The following is a 23029-nucleotide window of genomic DNA, read 5'->3' on the forward strand; positions in this document are numbered from 1 at the left end:
CTCTAAGGTCCCTCCTATGGGTGGAGCTGGGGAGGGGGGGTTACACACATTCCCCTTTGTTCAGAACTGGGGCTGAGTGTCCCAGCAACTGGTTTGAACTGGGAAATGCAATGCATGGAGCAACTTGTGTGCCCCAGGCAGTGTCTGCAAAGCATTCACTGAATGCAGCCCTCCCTGCCCCAATACACTAGGAGCTTGTCTGGGGAGGTGCCAGCACCTCCCTGGACAGGAAACATATTGTCCAGGCCTCCACTTCTGGAGTTCCGTCCAGCAGCAGGAGGGCATACTCGTGTTTGTGGCAGCAGCATCCATTTTGTGATGCTGAGGCTCTGTTTAACTTTAACCGGGTAAACCAGTAACTACATGTCTTCTCCCTCTAGAAGGGTGGAATGCTACTCCCGGCAGCAGAACTGGCAGGGGGGGGGGGGGGGGGGGGGGTAGTATTCCAAAGTGTTTGACACCTTACACGACATGTTTTGATAAAGCCAAACCAAAGTTAGCATTAACTGCGAGGATTATAATGCACTTAAGAGTATATGGTATGGCAATATCATAGAACAGCTATAAGGAGATTGTTCCAAAAGATGCAGAGGGGCTCAGCTCATGCTAGTTGACTGCGCAATCAGGATTGGACCCAACAAGCCTTGGCAAACGCAACCCATGCAGGATGGCGAGATTAGCTACGGTGCAGACCAGCAAGGTCTGAGGAACTTCTCCTTTGCAGGGAAGTTAGTGCAAGCCTGGAGCAATCAGGAAAGCAAGTTAAATCAGAGGTTGGTCTTCTTGAGGGCTCACTAGCCAACGAACTAGGAACCGCGAAGACGCGTCGAGCTGAAATGCAAAAAGTGGGCCCACAGGACAGTCGTGGAGTGTGGGCCTCTGAGCTACAGTGCAAAAGGTGCTCGGGCGGGGGCTTCAAGCAAGCCAATGCACAACTTCGGGATACCTCTAGAAGTTGATGTAGGTAGCAAAATGCAGGATGTCCAGGAGTTCAGGTCCCACGTCTCTCGTGTCCGCCACAGGTCTCAGCTTTGCTGGGATCGCAGGTCAGCGTCCGAGATGTATGGAAGTCTGTGTCCTGTATCGCAGATTCTTTGGGATCCGGCGGGAGCCTTGAAAATGCAGACTGGCAAAGATGCTGTTGGTGCCTGTTTGGACAGGGTGGTCACTCATTGACCACAAGGGAGATTTCTTCCGTCTTCCAGTCGAAATGGAATGTCAAAGGTCCAGGATATATGTTGCAGAGTGTCGTCCAGGGTAATCTAAAGTCCTAGGGACTGGGGTTCTACACTTATAGTAAGTTTAAGGGTTGGACTAACTCTAAGGTTCCTCCTATGGGTGGAGCTGGGGGGGGGGTTACACACATTCCTGTGTGTCCAGTTTCACACCAAAACTGGGGCTGAGTGTCCCAGCAACTGGTTTGATCTGGGAAATGCATGGAGCACCTTGTGTGCCAAGGCAGTGTCTGCAAAGCATTCACTGAATGCAGCCCTCCCTGCCCCAATACACTAGGAGCCTGTCTGGGGAGGTGCCAGCACCTCCCTGGACAGGAAACATATTGTCCAGGCCTCCACTGCTGGAGTTTCGTCCAGCAGCAGGAGGGCAGACTCATGTTTTTTGGCAGCAGCATCCATTTTGTGATGCTGAGGCTCTGTTTAACTTTAACCGAGTAAACCAGTAACTACATGTCTTCTCCCTCTAGAAGGGTGGAATGCTAACCCCGGTGCCAGAACTGGTGGGTGTGGGTAGTACTCCAAAGTGTTTGACACCTTACACAACATGTTTTGATAAAGCCAAACCAAAGTTAGCATTAACCACAAGGATTATAATGCACTTAAGAGTATATGGTATGGCAATATCATAGAACAGCTATAAGGAGATTGTTCCAAAAGCTGCAGAGGGGCTCAGCTCATGCTAGGGCACCCTCTCACATAAAACCAAGCATTCTGCCCCCAGGATTGTCAAGGCATGCCATAGGAGTGACTTATAGGTTACTATGTGTCTATATATAAGGCAGATATAGATATGCTATATACAAATAAGGGGTGATTACACCACCTTACACGGACTGTAAGAACAGACCTGTGGTGTCAGTTTGGAAGGCTAACCAGGGGTGGCACAATACATGCTGCAGCACCTGGTAGGCCTCGGGTGCACCTATGCCCTGGGTACCTATGGTAAACTATACAAGGGCTCACAAGGGTGACCCAGTAACCAATCTGGTATGTACCTAAAGTACATGGTATCAATTTAGAGAGAGAACAGCTGGGCTGTGGGCCTGATTAGCAGGTCATCAGCCACACTAAAGTCGAAAAAACAGAGAATCTCAGCAAAAAGTGGGGGTAACCATAGGAAGCAGACCCTACTCTCCTACACAACTCCCCCCCCCCCAAACGCAGGGACATTAAACTAACCTTGACCAGTTGAGTCTTCATGTTCTAAGTGGAAATATCTGGAGAGTCCATCTGCGTTGGCATGGTTACTCCCAGGTCTATGTTCCACTGTATAGTCAATCCCCTGTAGGGAAATGGACCACCTGAGCAGTTTGGGATTTTCACCCTTCATCTGTTTTAGCTACAAGAGGGGCTTATGGTCTGTCTGAACTGTGAACTGAGTACCAAACAAGTATGCCCTCAGCTTCTTCAGGGCCCAAACCACAGCAAAGGCCTCCCTCTCAATAGCTGACCAACGTTTCTCTCTAGGTGTGCCCTTCTGCTAATAAAAGCTACTGGCTGGTCCTGACCTTCTTTATTCAATTGTGATAGCACAGCCCCTACCCCCAACTCAGAAGTATCTGTTTGAACAATGAATTCTTTAGAGTAGTTAGGACTTTGCAGAATGGGTGCAGTGCACATGGCCTGCTTCAGGTCATCAAATGCCTTTTGACAGATGACTGTCCACTGAACTTTCTTAGGCATTTTCTTAAAAGTTAAGTCATTCAGGGGTGTCACAATGGAACCATACCCCTTGAAAAATCTCCTATAGTACCCATTCAGGCCCAAGAAAGCTCTGACCTGAGTCTGGGTGGTTGGAGCAACCCAGTCCATTATGGTCTGGATTTTGCTCTGCAATGGTTGAACCTGGCCTCCACCTACAAGGTGGTCCAGGTACACAACCTGACTCTGCCCTATCTGGCACTTAGTAGCCTTGATAGTTAGTCCTGCCTTTTGCAGGGCCTCCAAAACATTGTTCAGGTGATCTTCCCAGGTGGAACTCAAAACAGCAATATCATCAAGATAAGCTGCACAGTAGTCATCCAGGCCTGAGAGGACTTTGTTCACCAACCTTTGAAATGTGACAGGTGCATTTTTCACACCAAAGGGCATCACCACAAATTGATAATGCCCACTGGGGGTTGAAAATGCTGTTTTGGCTTGGCCTCCTCCGCTAACCTGATTTGCTAGCAGCCAGCTATCAGATCAAAGGTGCTCAGATATTTGGCAGAGGCCAACTTATCTATGAGCTCATCTGCTCTAGGTATTGGATGGGCATCTGTCTTAGTGACAGCATTGAGACCTATGTAGTTAACACAAAACCTCATCTCTCTCTTACCATCTTGTGTGTGAGGTTTTGGCACCAGGGCTACTGGACTAGTCCAAGGGCTATCTGAGGTTCAATAACTCCCAATTCCAAAAATGTTGGACTTCTGTCCTGATACAGTGCATGACATGATCAGGTTGCCTGTAAATCTTACTTTTAACAGGCAGATTGTCCCCAGTGTCCACTTTATGAGTGCACCAGGTAGTCTGACTTGGAGTCAGTGAAAACATATGTCTGTATGCCTGCAGAACTTGTCTGCAGTCACTCTGCTGCTAGTCAGTGAGGATGCATGCCAAGGGTACACCATCAACTGAACCATCATCAGGATTCTGAGAGAGCAGGTCTGGGAGAGGGTCACTCTCTTCCTCCTGTCCTTCATCAGTAGCCATGAGCAAGCCCATGTCTGCCCTGTCAACATATGGTTTCAGTCTGTTGACATGAATCACCCTGTGGGGGCTCCTGGGAGTTCCAAGATCAACCAAATAGGTGACTTCTCCCTTCTGTTCAACAATAGTGTGGGGTCCACTTCACTTGTCTTGGAGAGCTGATGGGGCCACTGGCTCCAACACCCACACTTTCTGTCCTGGCTGGTAAAGAGTCAGTACAGCCTTTTGGTCATGCCAGGCCTTTTGCAATTCCTGACTTGCCTCAAGGTTTTTGCATGCCTTTTTCATGTACTCAGCCATTCGGGAGCGGAGACCGAGTACATAGTCTACAATATCATGTTTAGGAGGTTTGAGAGGCAACTCCCATCCCTCCTTCACTAAACACAATAGACCTCCGACAGGGTGCCCAAACAGAAGTTCAAATGGGCTGTAGCCAACCCCCTTCTGAGGAACCTCCCTGTATGCAAATAAAAGGCAGGGTAGCAGGATATCCCATCTCCGCCTGAGCTTTTCTGGGAGACCCTTAATCATACCCTTTAAGATCTTGTTGAACCTTTTAACTAGACCATTGCACTGTGGGTGATAGGGTGTGGTGAACTTATAGTTCACTCCACACTCCTTCCACATTACAGTCAAGTAACTAGACATAAAGTTTGCATCTCTGTCTGATACAACCTCCTTAGGGAAACCCACTCTTGAGAAAACTCCCAAGAGGGCTCCTGCCACAATAGATGCTGTAGTGGTCCTAAGTGGGATAGCTTCTGGGTATCTGGTTGCATGATCCACTACCACCAGAATAAACCTGTGCCCAGAGGCTGTTTGGGGATCTATTGGTCCAACAATGTCAATCCCAACTCTTTCAAAGGGAACCCCCACCACAGGTAGTAGTATAAGGGGGGCCTTTGTAGTGCCACCTGCTTTGCCACTGGCTTGGCAGGTTACACAGGAGCGACAAAACTCCTTGGTGTCTTCTAATATGTAGGGCCAGTGAAAATGAGGGACACGCCTGTTCCAAGTTTTGTTCTGGCCAAGATGTCCTGCTAAGGGAATATCATGATCTAGTGTCAAAAGGAAGCCCCTGAATGCCAAAGGTATGGCCAACCTCCTGGAAACACCAGGCTTGAGGTCTCTAGCCTCTGAATACTGTAGCCCTTCATCCCAGTAAACTTTATGGGTTCCACAAGCATTCCCTGCAGCCTCAGCAGCAGCTTGCTGTCTGAGGGGTAAAAGAGAAGGGCAGTCCAACTGTGCCTGCCTCAGATCTCCCCTGGAATGTCCCCTGTCCCAAGAAACTCAACCTGATCAGGTTTAAGATCTTCTAGGACAGTTCCTTCTCTAAGCTCACAATCAGCTTCCTCCGAAGGCTGATCCTCACTCTGAGGCAGGGGGGAAGGCACAGCCTTAACCCTACTGCTCTTTTTCCTGGTAGGCAACTGGTCTATTATTCCAGAATCCAGTGCCTGTTCAGTGCTGCAGTTTTTGACCTGTGACCTAGTCAAAGCAAGAACATGTGCTGATATGCCTTACATTTCTGCATGTGTCCTAAACTCCACTTCGGACAAGGCTGAAGTCTCTAGGTCACTGCCAAGCAGAAATTCTACAAGGAGGTCTGAACTAACAACAACCTTCTTAAGGCCAGTTACCCCTCCCCAGAAGAAATGAACAACTGCCATACTATGTGTGGTAGTGACATTGCTAGCATTGGTCACTTGGTAGGTTTCACCACATATGATCTGTCTAGGGTCCACAAAGTCAGGTATCACCATTGTGACACTAGCACCTGCGTCCCTGTAGGCCTGAGACTCTTTTTTATTGACTAAAGGAGTTTGTCTGTACTTGCCCAGATTACTGGGACTCACAGAGGCGGTCATATCCATGCCTCCATCACAGATCAAAACAGCTTGAGTTGGTGTTCTGACCAGGCCATAACCCATCTCAGTTCACAGGGTTAACCCTACTACACCCTTCTGTTGAGAATAACCACTTGGAGCTGAACTAGGGGGAACAGTTGCCTTAAGGGCAATGGTGGCTGGAGTTGTCTTTTTTTTGGTGCACTCACTGGTCCAGTGAGAATTAACTTTACAAATCTTGCACCAAGGTTTCTTCGGACCTTCTTTCTTTTTGGATTGTTGGGGACCCCCACCATTAGAAGCTTTTTGGGGACCTGGAGAAGACTTCTGGTCTTTTGCTTTCTCCCCACCCTTTTAGTCTTGCTTCTTCTGGTCACTATCATGGTTCTGTACCTTCGGCTTCACCCTGGTTCTGACTAATTTGTCTGCCCTCTTACCCAATTCTTGTGGAGAGGTCAAATCAGAGTCAACCAGGTGTTGATGCAATAACTGGTTCTGACAATTATTAAGAATCTGTTCTCTCATTATAAGGTTATACAATCCTGTATAGTCACTTACTTTACTGCCCAGTAACCATCCTTCCAGAGCCTCAGTAGCACAATCTACAAAGTCTGTCCAGTCCTGAGTCTGTGTCTTCTGGGTATCTCTGAACAGCAACCTATACTGTTGAGTGGTCAAGCCAAACCCATCTATTAGAGCACTCTTCAGGACATTGCAATTGTCAGCATCCTCTTCTCTAACAGCGAGGAGCTTATCTCTACCTTTGTCTGCAAAGGAGAGCCACAAGATTGCAGCCCACTGACTCTGGGCCACCTGCTGTAGTTTGCAGGCCCTCTCCAAAGCAGTTATCCATTTGTGGATGTCATCCCCACTCTGATAGGGAGGGACAATTTTGCTTAGCTTTTTATGGTCATATGACCTATCCCTACCAATAGAGATTCTGCTGCCACCAGAGGCTCTAGCCCTGCTAATTTTCTCTCTCTTCAAAGAGATAGGGTTGCTAGGGTCTCTTTCTCAAGGGCAACTTCTTGCCTATTGATCCTAAGCTTGACTTCTCTCATTCTAGCTTCATGCTCTCTTCTCTCAGGGGAGGTTCTCCTCCTGTGAGATGAGGCAGAGGACCCTATTGATGAACTAGAATGGCGAGACTCTACTGAGTGAGATCTCTGTCTTCTAGGTACACCAGTAGGCCTACCTGGGGAAATGAAGGAAGGCCCACTATGGCCATCTCTAGCTCCAGGTAGTCCTGTGTCTTCCAGGTCTGGTTCATCAACCACTTCCTAGTCTGCAACCTCTTCATCCTCAGAGTCCTGGTGGGGTGCCTCACTTGGATCCTCCTCAGATGAGGGATGCCCCCCTCCCCACTACCTAGGATATCAGGATCAGATGCTTTTGATAAGTCATCTGGACACACAAGATGATGGACTGAATGTTGCACAATGGCAAAACATTCCCCCCCAGTCACAGATCTGGGTTTAATCTATCGTTAGTTTGCTCACCAAGCCACCCCAGTTCAGACATGGCCATATGCAAATCAGCCTTGACCCTGTGCCTCATGGGAACAGTCCAGCCCAAACTGCCAAGCCAGATCTTCCCTGGACCGGAATCAAGCATCCTAGGACCGGTTTCTGGCTATCAGACGTCTTCAGCCAGGATAGCTTGACTCCAGCAGGATATCTATGAGGTGTTGGGTGGTTGGACTCTGTCCTTGCTTTAATTTTCTTATGGCACACAATCCTCTCAATTATTGGAAAGTGAATGAGTCTTATTTAGATGTCTGCTCCTTGCTGACATCTGGCAGAGAGGCACTAGCTCCTGCCCTTAAAGCCATGAATAGTGAGGTGTGGTGTGTGCACCTAACTACACTACTTGTTACCTACTAGAACCTCTCTAGAAGTTAAGTCAGGGTGTGCTAAGCCCTTACCACCTACAACTGCTAAGTTCAGTAGGACTTATGTACTATTAGTCTTGATTTATATATACCTACAGGTACCTTAATGTGATATTTCAAATGATATTCTCAAGATTATTTGGTAAAACAAGTGCAAGCTCTTATCCTTCCGCTGCCACCAATGTGAGAAGTTAGCCTGGTATATGATGTCCACTATTCTAGTGGGCACCTTGCACCAGTCTAATCGACCCTCATTGATGGTAGGTTATAAAGTCAACCTTATAGAAAGCTATCCTAGTGGTAGCTGTGGAGAGCAGCCTTCAGGCTAAGACTTTGAGACGAGTTAAGCAAGTTGTTTTACCATTTATAGGGCCATATGTATGAAGTAAGCAATTAGCGATTCTGTAATAGCGATTTTTAAGAAATCGCTATTTCAGAATCGCTAATTGCTATGTATCAAGAAAATCACAATTTTATAGCGATTTCTTGAAATTCCTTAATTGCGAATTCGGAAATTGCAAATTCGCAATTAAGGAATACTTTTCTATTCATTTCTATGGGCCTTGAGGCCCATAGGAATGAATGGGAAATTTGCGATTCGCAATTTGCTAATCGTAAATTGAGAATATTTTCAAGGGTGCAGGGGTGTCCAAAGGACACCCTGTTGCACCCCTGAAATATGCATGGGTGCACATGTGGCGCACATACATGCCCAAAGGGCATGTCTGTGCGTCACATGGCACTTTGAAAAATGCAAAAATATGCATTTTTCAAGGAATTCGCAACTTACCATCAACTAGAAGTTGGTGGTAATTTGTGATTCCTTAAGGCCAATTTGCAAATTTTTTTTGGCTTCTTACATTGCATTTAAGGAATCGCAATATTTGAATTCCTTTAATGCAATTGCAAAATAAGGAATCGAAAATTTGCGATTCCTTATTTTGCAAGCAGATTTCCTTGATACATACCATTAGGCCAAATTGCATTCGTAAACGCTGAAATTCTGCAAATTTCGTTTGCGAAGTCAATTTGGCTTGATACATATGGCCCATAATCTCTTGAGTACCAAATGAAAGCACACCACACAAGGTATCAAATATATATGTATTTATTATAAACACACCCCTCTGCACTCTTTATGAGGTCAGAAGTAAAGGTACAATACAAGGAACTTAATTAGCATACGATAAGTTGCACAGTATACGTTTTGCTCTCGGGCCTCACAAACCATATACTAAAATAGTGGTATAAGAACCATGTGAGAATTAGAAAGCAGACCTAGGGCCTGTGGAATTGTTGGGGCTACTCAGAACAACCAAAAGCTAGGATGTAGCAGGCCCAAGGGAGACATGTGCATTGTCTAAACCATTACCCTTGACTTTTTATGAGAATCGAACAAATTACAATTTTAAAGATTAAGGGTACAAGGAGGTGAATTGCGATGGAACCCTTTTAGACTAGGACACTTGGAGAGTCAATACCCATGGAAGCACCGGAGTACTCGTGTTACCTCACCCAAGGAAGCCGGGTGCATAGGTGTCTTTTCGTGTCGGGTTTCGTCGTTGATTCCAATGGAGAGCTGCAAAGAAGTGCTGCAGGCGACCAGAGGAAAAGTGTCCGGGTGGATCCAAGGGTGGATCGGAGATGTGAAGCACCTGAAAGCAGAGGAGACAGAGTCTGGGCCACTAGCCAGTGACCAGGGCGGCGATAGGAAGATGCCACCAGATGTCGGGTGATTTCAGGTTTAAAGGTGAAGTTTGTCTCTTCAGCCACAAGGTCCAGGAAGTGTTGACGATGACCAGGATCTGGATTCGAGCTATACCATAAAGGATCTAGTTGACTGAGGTATCGGTATCTGGATTGGACCCAACAAGCCTTGGCAAACACAACCCATGCAGGATGTCGAGATTGGCTTTGGTGCAGATCAGCAAGGTCTGAGGAACTTCTCCTTTGCAGGGCAGTTGGAGCAATCCTGGAGCAACCAGAAAAGCAAGTTAAATTAAAGGCTGGTCTTCTTGATGGCTCACTAGCCAATGGACTAGAAACCGCAAAGACGCGTTGAGCTGAAATGCACAAAGCGGGCCCACGGGACACTCGTGGAGTGTGGGCCTCTGAACTTCGGTGCAAAAGGTGCTCGGGCAGGGGCTTCAAGCACCCCAATGCACAACTTCTGGATACCTCGGGAAGTCAATGCAGGTAGCAAAATGCAGGATGTCCAGGAGTTCCGGTCCCACGTCTGTCGTGTCCGCCACAGGTCTCAGCTTTGCTGGGATCGCAGGTTAGTGTCTGGAAATAATTCACTGAATGCAGCCCTCCCTGCCCCAATTGTGTCCGCCATAGGTCTCAGATTTGCTGGGATGGCATGTTAGCGCAGGTTAGTGTTTGGAAAGCATTTACTGAATGCACCCCTCTCTGCCCCAATACACTAGGAGCCTGTCTGGGGAGGTGTCAGCACCTCCCTGGACAGGAAACCTATTGTCAAGGCCTCCACTGCTGGAGTTTTGTCCAGCAGCAGGAGGGCAGACTCGTATTTGTGGCAGAAGCATCCATTTTGTGATGCTGAGGCTCTGTTTAACTTTAACCGGGTAAACCAGTAACTACATGTCTTCTCACTCTAGAAGGGTGGATTGCCACCCCCTCCGCCAGAACTGGCCGGGGGGGTAGAATTCCAAAGTGTTTGACACCTTACACAACATGTTTTGTTAAAGCCAAACCAAAGTTAGCATTAACCGCGAGGATTATAATGCACCTTAAGAGTATATGGAATGGCTATATCATAGAACAGCTATGAGGAGATGGTTCCGAAAGCTGCAGAGGGGCTCAGCTCATGCTAGGGCACCCTCTCACATAAAACCAAGCATTCTGCCCCCAGGATTGTCAAGGCCTGCCATAGGAGTGACTTATAGGTTACTATGTGTCTATATATGAGACAGATATAGATATACTATATCTAAGTAAGGGGTGATTACACCACCTTACCCAGGCTGTAAGAACAGACCTGTGGTGTCAGTTTGGAAGGCTATCCAGGGGTGGCACAATACATGCTGCAGCCCCTGGTAGGCCTAGGGTGCACCTATGCCCTGGGTACCTATGGTACACTATACAGGGGCTCACAAGGGTGACCCAGTAACCGATCTGGTATGTACCTAAAGTACATGGTATCAATTTAGAGAGAGAACAGCTGAACTGTGGGCCTGATTAGCAGGTCCACAGCCACACTAAAATCGAAAAACCAGAGGATCACAGCAAAAAGTGGGGGTAACCATAGGAAGCAGACCCTACTCTCCTACAGTCTCTGTCCCTGAAATGTAATAGGGATGCCACTATCGGCCTAGGCGGGGCCCCTGGCCTGGGCAGACGCACCAGAACCCTGTGAACCCTCTCCAAAGCATTTAAGGAGGACAGCTGCTCCGGAGCTACCACTGCTCGCAGCCATTCCTCCAAAAATTGAATCATGTTCTCACCTTCAGATTTTTCAGGCACGTCGATCAATCTCATATTGTTTCTTCAGGACCTTCCTTCGCTGTCCTCATCCCAAACTTCCAGTACCTTGACTTTCGTTTCTAGTTCTTTAAGCATCTTTTGCATGTCGGCCACTTGCCCCAGGAGGCCCCTCAGTTCCTTCTGTACCCACTCAATTTTGGCAGGCAGGAGGGTGGGCCATGTTAGTGCAACTGTTCCTCAGTCTTGGTATAGCGTAATTCGTCGCAGGTCTTCAGCTCTTGCGTGGCCCCCTGCGATCTCACCAGTAGATTATCTCCTCTTTAGGACCCCGCTTTGGTTCTCCCAGGATGTCCGCAGCTCAAGAGCAGGGTTGCCACTTACAAGTAAAAAACCCGTCAGCTTGGGGGGGTCTCAGCAGGACACCACAGCACGCCCCTCCTGGGGTCAACTCACAGCGCTTATTCTGCTTGGGTGATTGTAGGGCGCTCTTGTTGACAGGCTGTGTCACGCCTCCTGATCTGCTAGGGCCCAGTGCTGTTATGCACCTCACTAGAACGCAGTAGCCGCCGAGATGTTGAGCTGCTGTGTATGGTCCCTCATGTGGTGGTGCTTCAGATAGTGCAGAGCGGGACCGTTACTTCCTTTCTAGGGTTGGGTGCATTTCTGTTGTAACTCCGGCGGCCCCCGTCCCCTGAGTGCAATTCCGCTGCCCTGTCTATTGATAGAGTTCTCTGGCTCTGTGATCGGGGTGATTTGATTCAGTTTCTTCGTCCCAAATGCACGCTGGGCGCTACTGTGCTCCCACTGAGCGTCATCTAGGGAAGTGCCTGCTCATTCGGCGTAAGGCCGCCGTGCGTGCCTTACGCTCTCTCCAATAGGGTCCTGGCCCAGGAACTGGGGGCTGTGGTGTGCGGGCTCTGGTGACCTGTGCACTACAGGTCCCACTGCTCCTCTATGGTGCCAAACAGCCCTCTGCAAGCTGCATCAATTTTCTTCAGCTGTCGCCGCCCCTCCCACGCCAGCAGGCTAATCAATTCCCCACAGGCACTCACTGCAAGCTAGATGTTGTCACGGAAGGAGATACCCTTGTCCTCCGGTACCGGCTTCCTTGTCAGCTCCCCAAAGCAGGTATGCTGCCTCAGTATGTTGCGGCATCATTTTCTTTCACTTCCTGCAATGTAGTGTGCACCCTGCTGCAGGGTCCTCATGTACGCTGCTGGTGTGCTTGGCCCTCGTTGTCACTTTCGTCATGCCCAGTGACCTTCTGGGAATTGATCTGCATTGCCTTGCCGGGTTTCTGCTGTCTGTCAGCGGTCCCCGCTACCTGTCCAACGGGCCGACCCCATAGCTCCAGGCCCTCTTCCAGATGGTTCTTTCATTCAGGGGTCTGCCCACCCATGGTTACAGCGCTCAGGGGACACTCCAGGGCAGGTCCGGCTCTCCGCCCACACCAGCAGGCTCCCCAACTCCCCGCAGGCACTTACTGCACGATAAGTGCCATTATGGAAGGAGATGCCCCTGCCCTCCGGTTTCCATCTTCTCGTCGTCTTCCCGAGGCAGGTACGCAGCTCTAAGTATGGTGCAGACGCCATTTTCTTTCCCTTCCTGCAATGTCGTCCCATCTCACGGTCTTCATGCATGCCGCTGGCCTGCTTGGTCCTTGTTGTCACTCCCGTTATACCCAAGGATCTTCTGGGGATTGAACTGTATTCCACTGTCGGGTTCCTGTTATCTGTCAGTGATCCGGGCTAGTTACACAAAGCCGTTCATGGTGCCGGTGCCATCTTGGAGCTGCTGCCGTCGATCTCCCCAACTCCCAATACCTCAGAATAGCGGCGTTCCAGGGTGATCTGGGGCTCACCTTTGGTTGCCCACAGTCTCCAGTGTACCCCGGACTGAAAAGTGGTGTACCCAGCTGCGTCTGTGGTGCAGGATAATTAATTATGGGGGAAGCGGCGGTGGTGCTCCTCAGCTCGCATCTGTTTCCATCACCTGCAAGCCACGTCCCCATACCATCACCTCCAATACCGTCAAACAACAATGATTTATTGAATGCCTCAGCTGCTACATCTGTCTCCCTTTCAAGATATGTGCCAGGATTCAATGCAGAAATAATGCTTTATATTGGATCAGAACCCACCTGTTGGACCGGCCTCGTGGCATGGCCCGACCCCTCCCCGCATGGCGGGTCCCGGACTACTGCTACCCCTGTTCCCCGGACAAGAGCCGCACCTTCAGCCCTCCGGGTCACCCCCAGCTCTTCCCCGACAGAACTCAGACTCGCACCCGCAACCTTCTCGGCTGGCCCGGGCCCTTTCCCGAACCACCGTCCCCGGCCCAGCCGCCATTTTGGACCCTCCACGACCAGGCCTCGTGGCCTCGGGTTGACCTCCGCCTCGGGCCCAGCCAAACCCCGACATCGAGGCACCACCATCCACCCAGGGGGTAAAGAGACCACTTGGCGAGTCAATGGGAGAAGGAGTGTCGATGGCTCCCCTCCGCCTGGTTTCGATCGCCCCCAGCCTCCCTGGGCGCTGGCTCCACCCCCCTGCTGGGTGTCTGGACTCCCTCATCCCGGACCCCCGACCTCCAAGTGCGAGGGTTCGGACATCGAAGGGCGCCAGACCTATAACTGGGGTAGCTCCAGAGCAGGAAGGCAGTTGTATCCTGGAGTCGAGAGACACCTAGACGAACTCACCCTTGGAGGCCTACTGGCGCTGCCGCAGCTCCTCTTCGTGAACCATCCTTGAAGGCCTGCTGGCACTGCCGCGGCTCATCCTCGTGAACTATCCTTGAAGGCCTGCTGGCGCTGCCGCGGCTCATCCTCGTGAAATATCCTTGAAGGCCTGCTGGCGCTGCCGCGGCTCATCCTCGTGAACTATCCTTGAAGGCCTGCTGGCGCTGCCGCGGCTCATCCTCGTGAACTATCCTTGAAGGCCTGCTGGTGCCGCCGCCGCTCATCCTCGTGAACTATCCTTGAAGGCCTGCTGGCGCTGCCGCGGCTCATCCTCGTGAACTATCCTTGAAGGCCTGCTGGCGCTTCCGCGGCTCCTCTTCGTGAACCATCCTTGAAGGCCTGCTGGCGCTGCCGCGGCCCCTACTTGAAAACCCTCCAGCTCGAGGATTGAGAGCTGTACACCAGATACCCCCTGTACCGGACCGGTACCGAGACTGTCCCGCTACCCCTTTTCCCCCAGAGACTAGAATTGAAGGGATCACCGTATCCTGGTCCTGCTGTATCGTCAAGTATAACCTGCTTAAGAATACCGATAAAAGTGTGCAGAACCTATCTTTGTGTGGCATCCATCTGTGGGGGGGCAGTTGCTCGTCCGTACGATCTAAGAAGAGGGCCCTCGCCAGGAGGCCTCTCCCCTTGCTCGGCCGACCCTCAGGGTCCCCGTCTAACACCACCTATTATAAGCAAAAAGAACATCCCCTACAATCATCACAAAGTAATACATCCTATCACCCACCTGTGCATTCAGAGAACCAACTTCAATCCTCTGTGCTGGCACAACAATTTGATTCTGGCAGAGGTAATTCTCAATACAGACCACAGCAAATGCAAGAATCGCTTATTGCAACCATCAATAGATCTATTAACATATTGAATGGCGAAGATAAAGATAATATATGGAAAAGCCTTGGGAATTGGCAACCTAATGATGATGCGTTTGAAATCAATTATGAACAATCTGTCCACAGGGAGGCAAGACATAAAACATACAATAAAAATACAAAGAAAAACCAATGGAATACATGTGTCAACAAATATATATCGTGGTGATCTTATAGCTGGTAAGTTTAAAATATTCTTTTGTGTATGTTGCAACTTAAATTAGCAAATGATGCATAAAATAAAAGCAACATACATTTAAAAATACATATCCCTCGAGATTAACCTACAATATCTACCAGTGATGACAAATGCTGTTCAGAGTTTCATAATATATAAAAAATGTATAAAAAGTCATATGCAGTGTATTTTTCATTTTGTTGACCCATTAGGTTTAAAACATTTTAGCCCACTCTCTAACACGCTCTCTATTGAGCTCTGTCCAGCTTTATATCTCTCTCTGTCTCTCAGTCTCCCTCTATCTAGATCTCTATCTCTCGCTCTCTTTATCTGTCTATCTCTCTATCGCTCTCTCTTGCGCTCTCTTGCTATCTCTATATCTCTCTCTTTCGCTATCTATATATATATATATATATCTCTCGCTATCTATATATCTCTCTCTATCTCGCGCTATCTCTCTCTCTCTCTCTCTCTCCCTCCCTCTCTATATATATATATATATATAAATATATATATATACATACATATATATATATATATATATTTGGAGGTGTGTGGTGAGAAATTGTGTGCGTGAGCCAGCGACGCGCTACAGAGGCCCCAGCATCGCTAAATTGGCTTGGGACTTGCTGGCATCTGGTGCAGCGTACTTCTCGCATTTCCAGGGGATTGGATGTTCCCAGGCCCACCTCCGGGGTCGGGAGAAGACAGAGCGGTGTTGGAGAAATTTTACTCTGCGGTGAACTAGCTGGATTACCGGACTTGCCCCCACCATTCGGATTCCTGTGCCTCAGAGTTTGATTCTGTCTGGGGATTCAAGGAGACACCAGAGTTCAGGCGGCACGTAGGATATTGGTGCGAGCAATATCATGATTCCTATCAGCCCGCACAAGTAACAGATTACCCCTGCATTACTCACCGTGTTATGAAACATCATTCTGGGACCTGTCACCTCCACGCATCAGGTGTATAACAGCAGGTGAGCCAAGGCATCAGCTTTGGGGGCGGAGCGGATTACAACCTATCGGTGTGCGGCAGAACATTTTTAAGCTACGATTGCGCCCACACCTCCTGAAACACTCCAGGTGCTGAAGAAGGCTTAACTTATGCCGAACTGCATTCACCAAGTAGTGTATTGCTGAATAAAGATGCATCCGTGATATCCCCTAATGTGGCCTCTGCTCTTTCTTTGGAGGAGTGTGGTGATATATATATATATATATATATATATATATATATATATCTCCTCTCTCTCTCTCTCACTATCTCTATATACCTTTCTCAATATCTCCCCTCTCTCTCTCTCTCTCGTTATCTCTCTCTCTCTTCTTATATATATGAGCGTGTAAGCGGTAGATATTGTGAGCTGTTGTTTATATATATATATATATATATATATATATATATATATATATATATATATATATATATATATATATATATATATATATATGTGTGTGTGTATATATATATATATATATATATATATATATATATATATATATATATATATATATATATATATATATATATATATATATATATATATATATATATATATATATATATATATATATATATATATACGAGTTGCCCTGAAGCTTGCTTTTCAATAAAACTGCCAGTCATGGATTCTGCACAGCACACATTTACTCCTTTTACATGCCTTCAATTAATTAGCCCTTTAGTGGGCCTCGCACTCGCAGGTGAGTAAATACTTACTGCATGGTGGGAATCGTAATTCTTGTGCTGTGCCAAGTCTCCCCCATCAATGGGGTCAGTTTAACTGCTAGCTCAATACTTCAAAAGTGTTAATTTAATGTTTATATCCAAACCCTTCAGTGGGTCTCAAAAGGTCGGGCCCGTTTCCAATGATGAATCTCTCCTGCTGATGACAGGTGTTGGACCAATTCCAAACTTGCAGACCCATATTTATTTTCTAATGACGGTGCAATCCTTCACGGCCGGCCTGCTGTTCGAAGATATGTTTACAAGTTGCCCTTAAGCTTAAGGATGCCACTCAGAAACAGTTTAGCAAAAAACATCTCTCTCTCAGTCTCTCTCTCTCTCTCTCTCTCTCTCTTCATCTAGCTCTCTAGCTCTCGCTTTCTTTATCTGTCTATCACAATATCGCTCTTGCGCTCTCTATCTCTCTCTCTCTATATATATATATATATATATTCAATGAAAAAACCATTGGTTATAGAACATATATAGTTAGGAATTTGCATTTACAAAACCTTATTTTACTCGCATAAAACCATTGAAATTCCATATATAGTTAGATGCGCTAACTACATATCGCGCAGCCGCAATCCACTGCTGATGATGTCACATATTACATCATTCATGACATGGTTAGTGACATCACTGATGACATCACTGATGACATCTCAAATGACATCACTGATGACATCACTGATGACAACATCCAGTGACTGTATGTTTCTGTAAAGTTAAAATATGTCTTACATATTGAAGAATGAGTGGATGTATAAGTGTCTGGATGAAGGATTTAGTAGGTGCATGACTGACTGTATGAGTGAGTGATTAAATGTGTCTCACTGAGTGCATGGGTTAGTGACTGGGTTTTAATTTGTGCATCATTATATCTGTTGTTCTACAAACTGCTGCATATGTTGATCAGTAGCTATATGAGTATCTGTATGGGTTATTCATTGGTTGTCCAAGTATTTGTATGGGAACTGAGTGTGTGTGTATGGGTGGCTGGGAGGTGTGTGACTCTGTACATAGATGTGTGAGTAGTTGATTCACTATATGTATGGGTTCAAAAGTGCATGTGGAAACAGCTGTATGGGCGGTTGACTGTGCATGAGTGTATTAGTGAGTGAATGGATATCTCAGTGCTACATGTCAAAGTAAGTACATATGTAAAACACAGTACATGTGAGAGTTGACATCTATAAATAACTGTACATAAGAGCCAGTGAATGTGTGAGTGGCTGTATGGATCATTGTGAACATGTATCAGGGATTGTATAAGAGAGTAAATATGTGTTATTATATGTTTGAATAAGTAAGGTGTGTATAACTGTATAGTTGAGAAAATGGAGGTGTGATTGATTTTTTGCATAACTGACTAGGTGTGTGAGTAACTCCATGGATGAGTGACAGTCTGTGACTGTCTGTTTACACTGATTGTATCTAAGGTTATATTAGAGTCTGAAGAGGTTCATGGTATTATCACATGAATGATATCATCAGTGATGTGATCAGTCATGTCAAATGAGATGTTATCAGTGATTTTATCAGTGATGTCATTTGAGATGTCATCAGTGATGTCATCAGTGATGTCACTAACCATGTCATGAATGATGTAATATGTGACATCATCAGCAGTGGATTGCGGGTGCGCGATATATAGTTAGCGCATCTAACTATATATGGAATTTCAATGGTTTTATGCGAGTAAAATAAGGTTTTGTAAATGCAAATTCCTAACTATATATGTTCTATAACCAATGGTTTTTTCATTGAATTTTCAAGGTTTTGTAAATGCAAATTCCTAACTATATATGGACTATAACCTATGGTTTTTTCTGTGAATTTCAATGGTTTTTTAATAGCAAATATCAAAAGCTGTCAAATGTCAAGTACGTGATAGGTAAAAACGTTTTCGTGTTTATGCACGCTCATGTGCTTTGAACGCTTCCCCCCCCACTCCCCTCTTAGTAGTACTCTCTCTTTGCAGATAGTGAAGGGTAGTTAACGCAGACCTTTACCCCCGTTGTAATCCGTCGTACCTGCTTGTCTCTCCATTTGATTGATTGTTATCCAAGCATTTACTGTTTTAGAATTGGTTCTCTTTGGATCATTCTCTATTTACAAACAAGCACAAACTCGCAATACTCTGTTTAGTCTTTGCAGATAGTGAAAAATCGTGTAAAAAAATAAAAGTAATCGTGCAAAATCAGTAGACCACTAATTGGATCTCTTTTTGACCTCGCTAAAATACAAACATTAGGAACAACCCTTCATGAGAAATACGAAAATAGTGAAATGAACTGAGCTCCACACCATGAGGGCTGCAAGACAGCTCGACTCCGCCACCCACCCCGCCCAAAATAACGACAAACCCTATGCAAATATTATAAATATAGACAACACGCCAGCAAAGAAACAGGGTAAAACATTTTATTAAATAACTATTTACATAACTATTTTATACTTTTTGTTGCCCGATCCGGCTAGCTCAATCGATCGAGCATGAAACTCATGCACTGATAGCAAGCGTTGAGAGTTTGTAGAACGATGGCTTCAGATTTTCTACATACGGTGTAGTGGCGCGAACTGGGAGGGGGCGTTTGGATCCTGCCCCTTCCCCAAATAAGATTTTCATACGTGAGTGTTCGTTCATGCTTTTGGTCCCTGAGTTGCTTCGATGTCACTGCCTTACACAAATGGCATAAGTTCTGGATGTTGAGTGCCATACTTCAGAGTTCTAAGCAGCGCTTGTAACACTGTCTAAACCTTATTTGCACCTGCTGCAGCTTCACTATTCAAAGTAAGTGGGGTCCGTTTGTGGACCTGACTGCATTGGAAAACAATGTGATACGGTGCCTCCCTAAACCGCTTGCCGGAGGCCCCTGAGGGGCGGTGAGATGGCGTGGACTGGGAGGGGCGCTTGGCTCCTGCCCCCTCCCCAAGTCGTGTTGCCCTGGTGTGGCCTGAGATCGCCCCCAACATAGGCGGCCGGCTCCCGGGGTCCGGCGGAATTTTTTGCCTTTTGATGACTCTTCCATTCTGGACCTTGTCCCACAATCCGTTTGACCTGAAGACACACTGTAGTGGGGCGCCCCTTTACCGTTTTAGTTGCCATTCCGCCCGCTTTTGGTACTCTGTGCCTCTTCCGCCATTCAGCTGTTTACCGCCCGCTCTTGCGACTACAGCGTCTCGCTCACCATGTAGTTGAGTTGCTCCCGCTCTTAAGATTTAACAGAACTTTTTGTACTGCTGAAAGCGGTTGTATTCCGACCGCTGGTTGGTGGAGACATTTTGACTATATTCTGGACCTGCGTTGTCGCGTAATGCGTCATATGACGCACCGCGTTAGCGCACCCGGAAGTGCTCCGGTGCGCAAGGCGCAGCTTCCCGGAAACGATCCAGAGCGCGCCGCGCAGCGCGTAACGTAAGCATAACAGGTCATGTGACTTGTTAATAAAACTTTTCATTGGTTCATTTTACTTTTGTTTTCCTAATGATGTAAGACTAGGTCATGTGACCTAAAAATAACACTTTTCATTGGATTAAAACATTTTTTTTCCCAAACGATGAAAGCCCCACCTTGTTTCTGGATGTTTCAGACTGAAGCTGGCGTCACCATGAGAGCACCACCATCTCGTAGCTCCGTCGTGGCCATTCCGCAAGCAATCATGGCAGCCGCTCCCCACCGGAAGCCTGCGGGAGTCGAGGGCCCCCAAGACTTTTGTAAAATCTTCAAGGCTGAGGGGACGCTTTCGAGAATGGGACCCAAGCCCTGGCAGACAAGCGTCCGAGTTCCAAGGTGTCCCAGGGCCCTTTTACTGGACCAGGCCCAAATCCGAAGAGCCGGCCGCCATTTTAAGAGTCCTGTGGCAGCCGCCTATCGCTGCACCGCAAGAGTGGGAGCAACTCAACTACATGGTGAGCGAGACGCTGTAGCCGTAAGAGCGGGCGGTAAACAGCTGAATGGCGGAAAAGGCACAGTGTAGCAAAAGCGGGCGGAATGGCGACTGAAACGATAAAGGGGCGCCCCACTACAGCAGACGAGCCTCCGCCATGTGCTTCATAACTGCATACGTATCTCGTGATATCAAGGTTGGGCAACCAGTACACAACAAGCAGTTACGAGTCCCATTTACACCGGCGCCATTTTGGGCGCGGCCGGGCAGGTCCAGGATCTAGTCAAACATAACAAATGAGGCTGACGTCTCTGAAGCAGTTGACGCACAGCAGGACATAGCAAATAAACATGAAGTCTCTAAAGCTGTTAACTCACTGCAGGACAAAACAAGTGAACCTGAAACCTCTGGAATAATTGTCGCTCAAAAGAACAACACACAAAACTCTGTAGAGCCTGAAGAAAGAAAAACAGAAGGGCACTGTAGTTTCAGACACACTTAACACTAATGACTAAGATATCGTCTGTTTATGAAGCAGTTATCATGTTCACAGAATTGACAAAGAAGTGTACAGACACCAATGCTATTAAGAAACACAAGGAAATCCCTAACGCATCAGCATTCTCGGAAGAGGTTGACACAGATAACATCTTAAGGAACAAAGAAAGACAAAATAAGGATGAGGAAGTTATCACTTTAGTTTTTTCATCAGCTAGCGACAGCAAGAAACATATTGTAATGGAGATTAGAGAGGCTACGAATGGATGAATAAATTATCCAAAGAAATGGCGACTCCCCCCCTTTACCAGATTAGCTAAATCTTTGCGTAATTTGGACATTAAAGTTATATTATTGTTGTTGTTGTTGTTATGGTTATAGTTCTGGTTAATTTTAGCAAGAAACACATTGTAATGGAGATTAGAGAGGCTACGGATGGGTGAATAAATTATCAAAAGAAATGGCGACTCCCCCCTTTAGCAGATTAGCTAAATGTTTGCGTAATTTGGGCATAAAAGTTATATTATTGTTGTTGTTGTTGTTATCGTTATAGTTCTGGTTAATTTCCATTCAGAGTGTCCTACACAGCACCACTCTAGGTAAACACTACTTTATGTAAAACCTGGGACATAGCACTCATTGAAACTATAGTTGGTCACCATGGGGTTTAAAGAAGGGATGGTTCTTCACCTGGGTGCCTTCCACAACTCAGCACGTTGTGCTGCCTTGGGACTATTCGCACAAAAGACAGCTTCTGACCATTGTTATTTTTTTTAATCAAAAAATGTTTAAATATATTTACAGTTTTTGTTGCGTTCGTTATATTTAAAAGTTAATAAAGTTTTATAATCCAACTTTCTTGGAGTACTATATTTTTTTTTTAAATCGGGTGAATGGGGCCTTGAATTGGGTTATTGTCATGTGTGGGCTTTGCAAGTGTACTGCTACAGGATCGGACATTTCAAACTCAAATGCACGTTCTTTTTCTTACCTTTCCGAAGCATGGAGCGCAACAGCAGGCAGAGAAAGGGTGATGCACGTGTTGAACACTGCCTGGCAAGTTGCTGGCACTGCCCCCCCGCCCGCTCCTGAAAGAGGGCACACACACACCGCCGCCCCGAGTACTTCACAAATCTTTAAAAGACCATGCGCTTGTTCATGAGGCTTAAATGGTTTATCACCCCTTCTAGAACCCCTGCATCGACCCTCTGACGTTTCCTGGAAGAATTAGCACGTAACACAATACCAAGCCCTGTCAGCTGAAACCCCCGAGGAATCATGGGGCATATTATCAAGGGGGTTTATTTCCGCTTTTTTGGCTTTAAAAGCCAAAAAAAAGGAGATAAAATGATCTCCCTATTACCAAGCTGTCGCTAACACCAATTAGTGACAGCTAAAAGGAGATAGCGACCATCTTGGGCCCCGCTTTGCATGTCAGTGATATTTATCACTAATGACATGCAAAGTGGGCGTGCCAAGATGTTAGCGACTGGAAACAGTCCCTAACCATCGCTATCTCCTATTACCAACTTTTGGAGATATTCGCGCTAAGCGCGAATATCTCCAAAAGCTAACACCTGCCCTGAGCAGTTTTTAGCCATGTTATCCAATGGAAGGTGGATAACATGGCTAAGAGCATTTGCTGGATAATGCATGAATATCGCTGACTTTTCAGCGATATTCATGCATTGCGGCCGTTTTTTATCGCATTTGCGATAAACCTTGCTAATAGCAAGGTTTATCTGCGATAAAATTCGCCGATGTGCGGCAATAATTTTTGTCTCTAAACAAGTTAGAGACAAAAATTATCGCTAGTTGTTGGTAATATGCCCCCGGGTTTTTCCTTGCAGGAATCGGGAGGCGGAAGACTAGCACTGAAATCAGTAGTCTCACGCCTGAATCGGGAGGATTGGTATGTCTGGATTCTCTACAGCTGGGGCCATAAACTACATCCGCAGGGCTAGGTGATAGCCTGGGTCCGGCCTGGACAATCGGACACAGAG

General features: G+C 46.8%; 1 protein-coding gene across 1 annotated transcript in view; it reads right to left on the reverse strand.

Annotated features, from left to right (window-relative positions):
• The window catches only part of LOC147685416 (syntaxin-binding protein 4-like), a 1262048-nt gene that overhangs the window by 682256 nt on the left and 556763 nt on the right, over nt 1-23029 (reverse strand). The gene's annotated exons all lie outside the window — the stretch shown is intronic.

This window comes from Lissotriton vulgaris, chromosome 10 (assembly GCF_964263255.1).
Source record: "Lissotriton vulgaris chromosome 10, aLisVul1.2, whole genome shotgun sequence".
Taxonomy (NCBI): Eukaryota; Metazoa; Chordata; class Amphibia; order Caudata; family Salamandridae; genus Lissotriton; species Lissotriton vulgaris.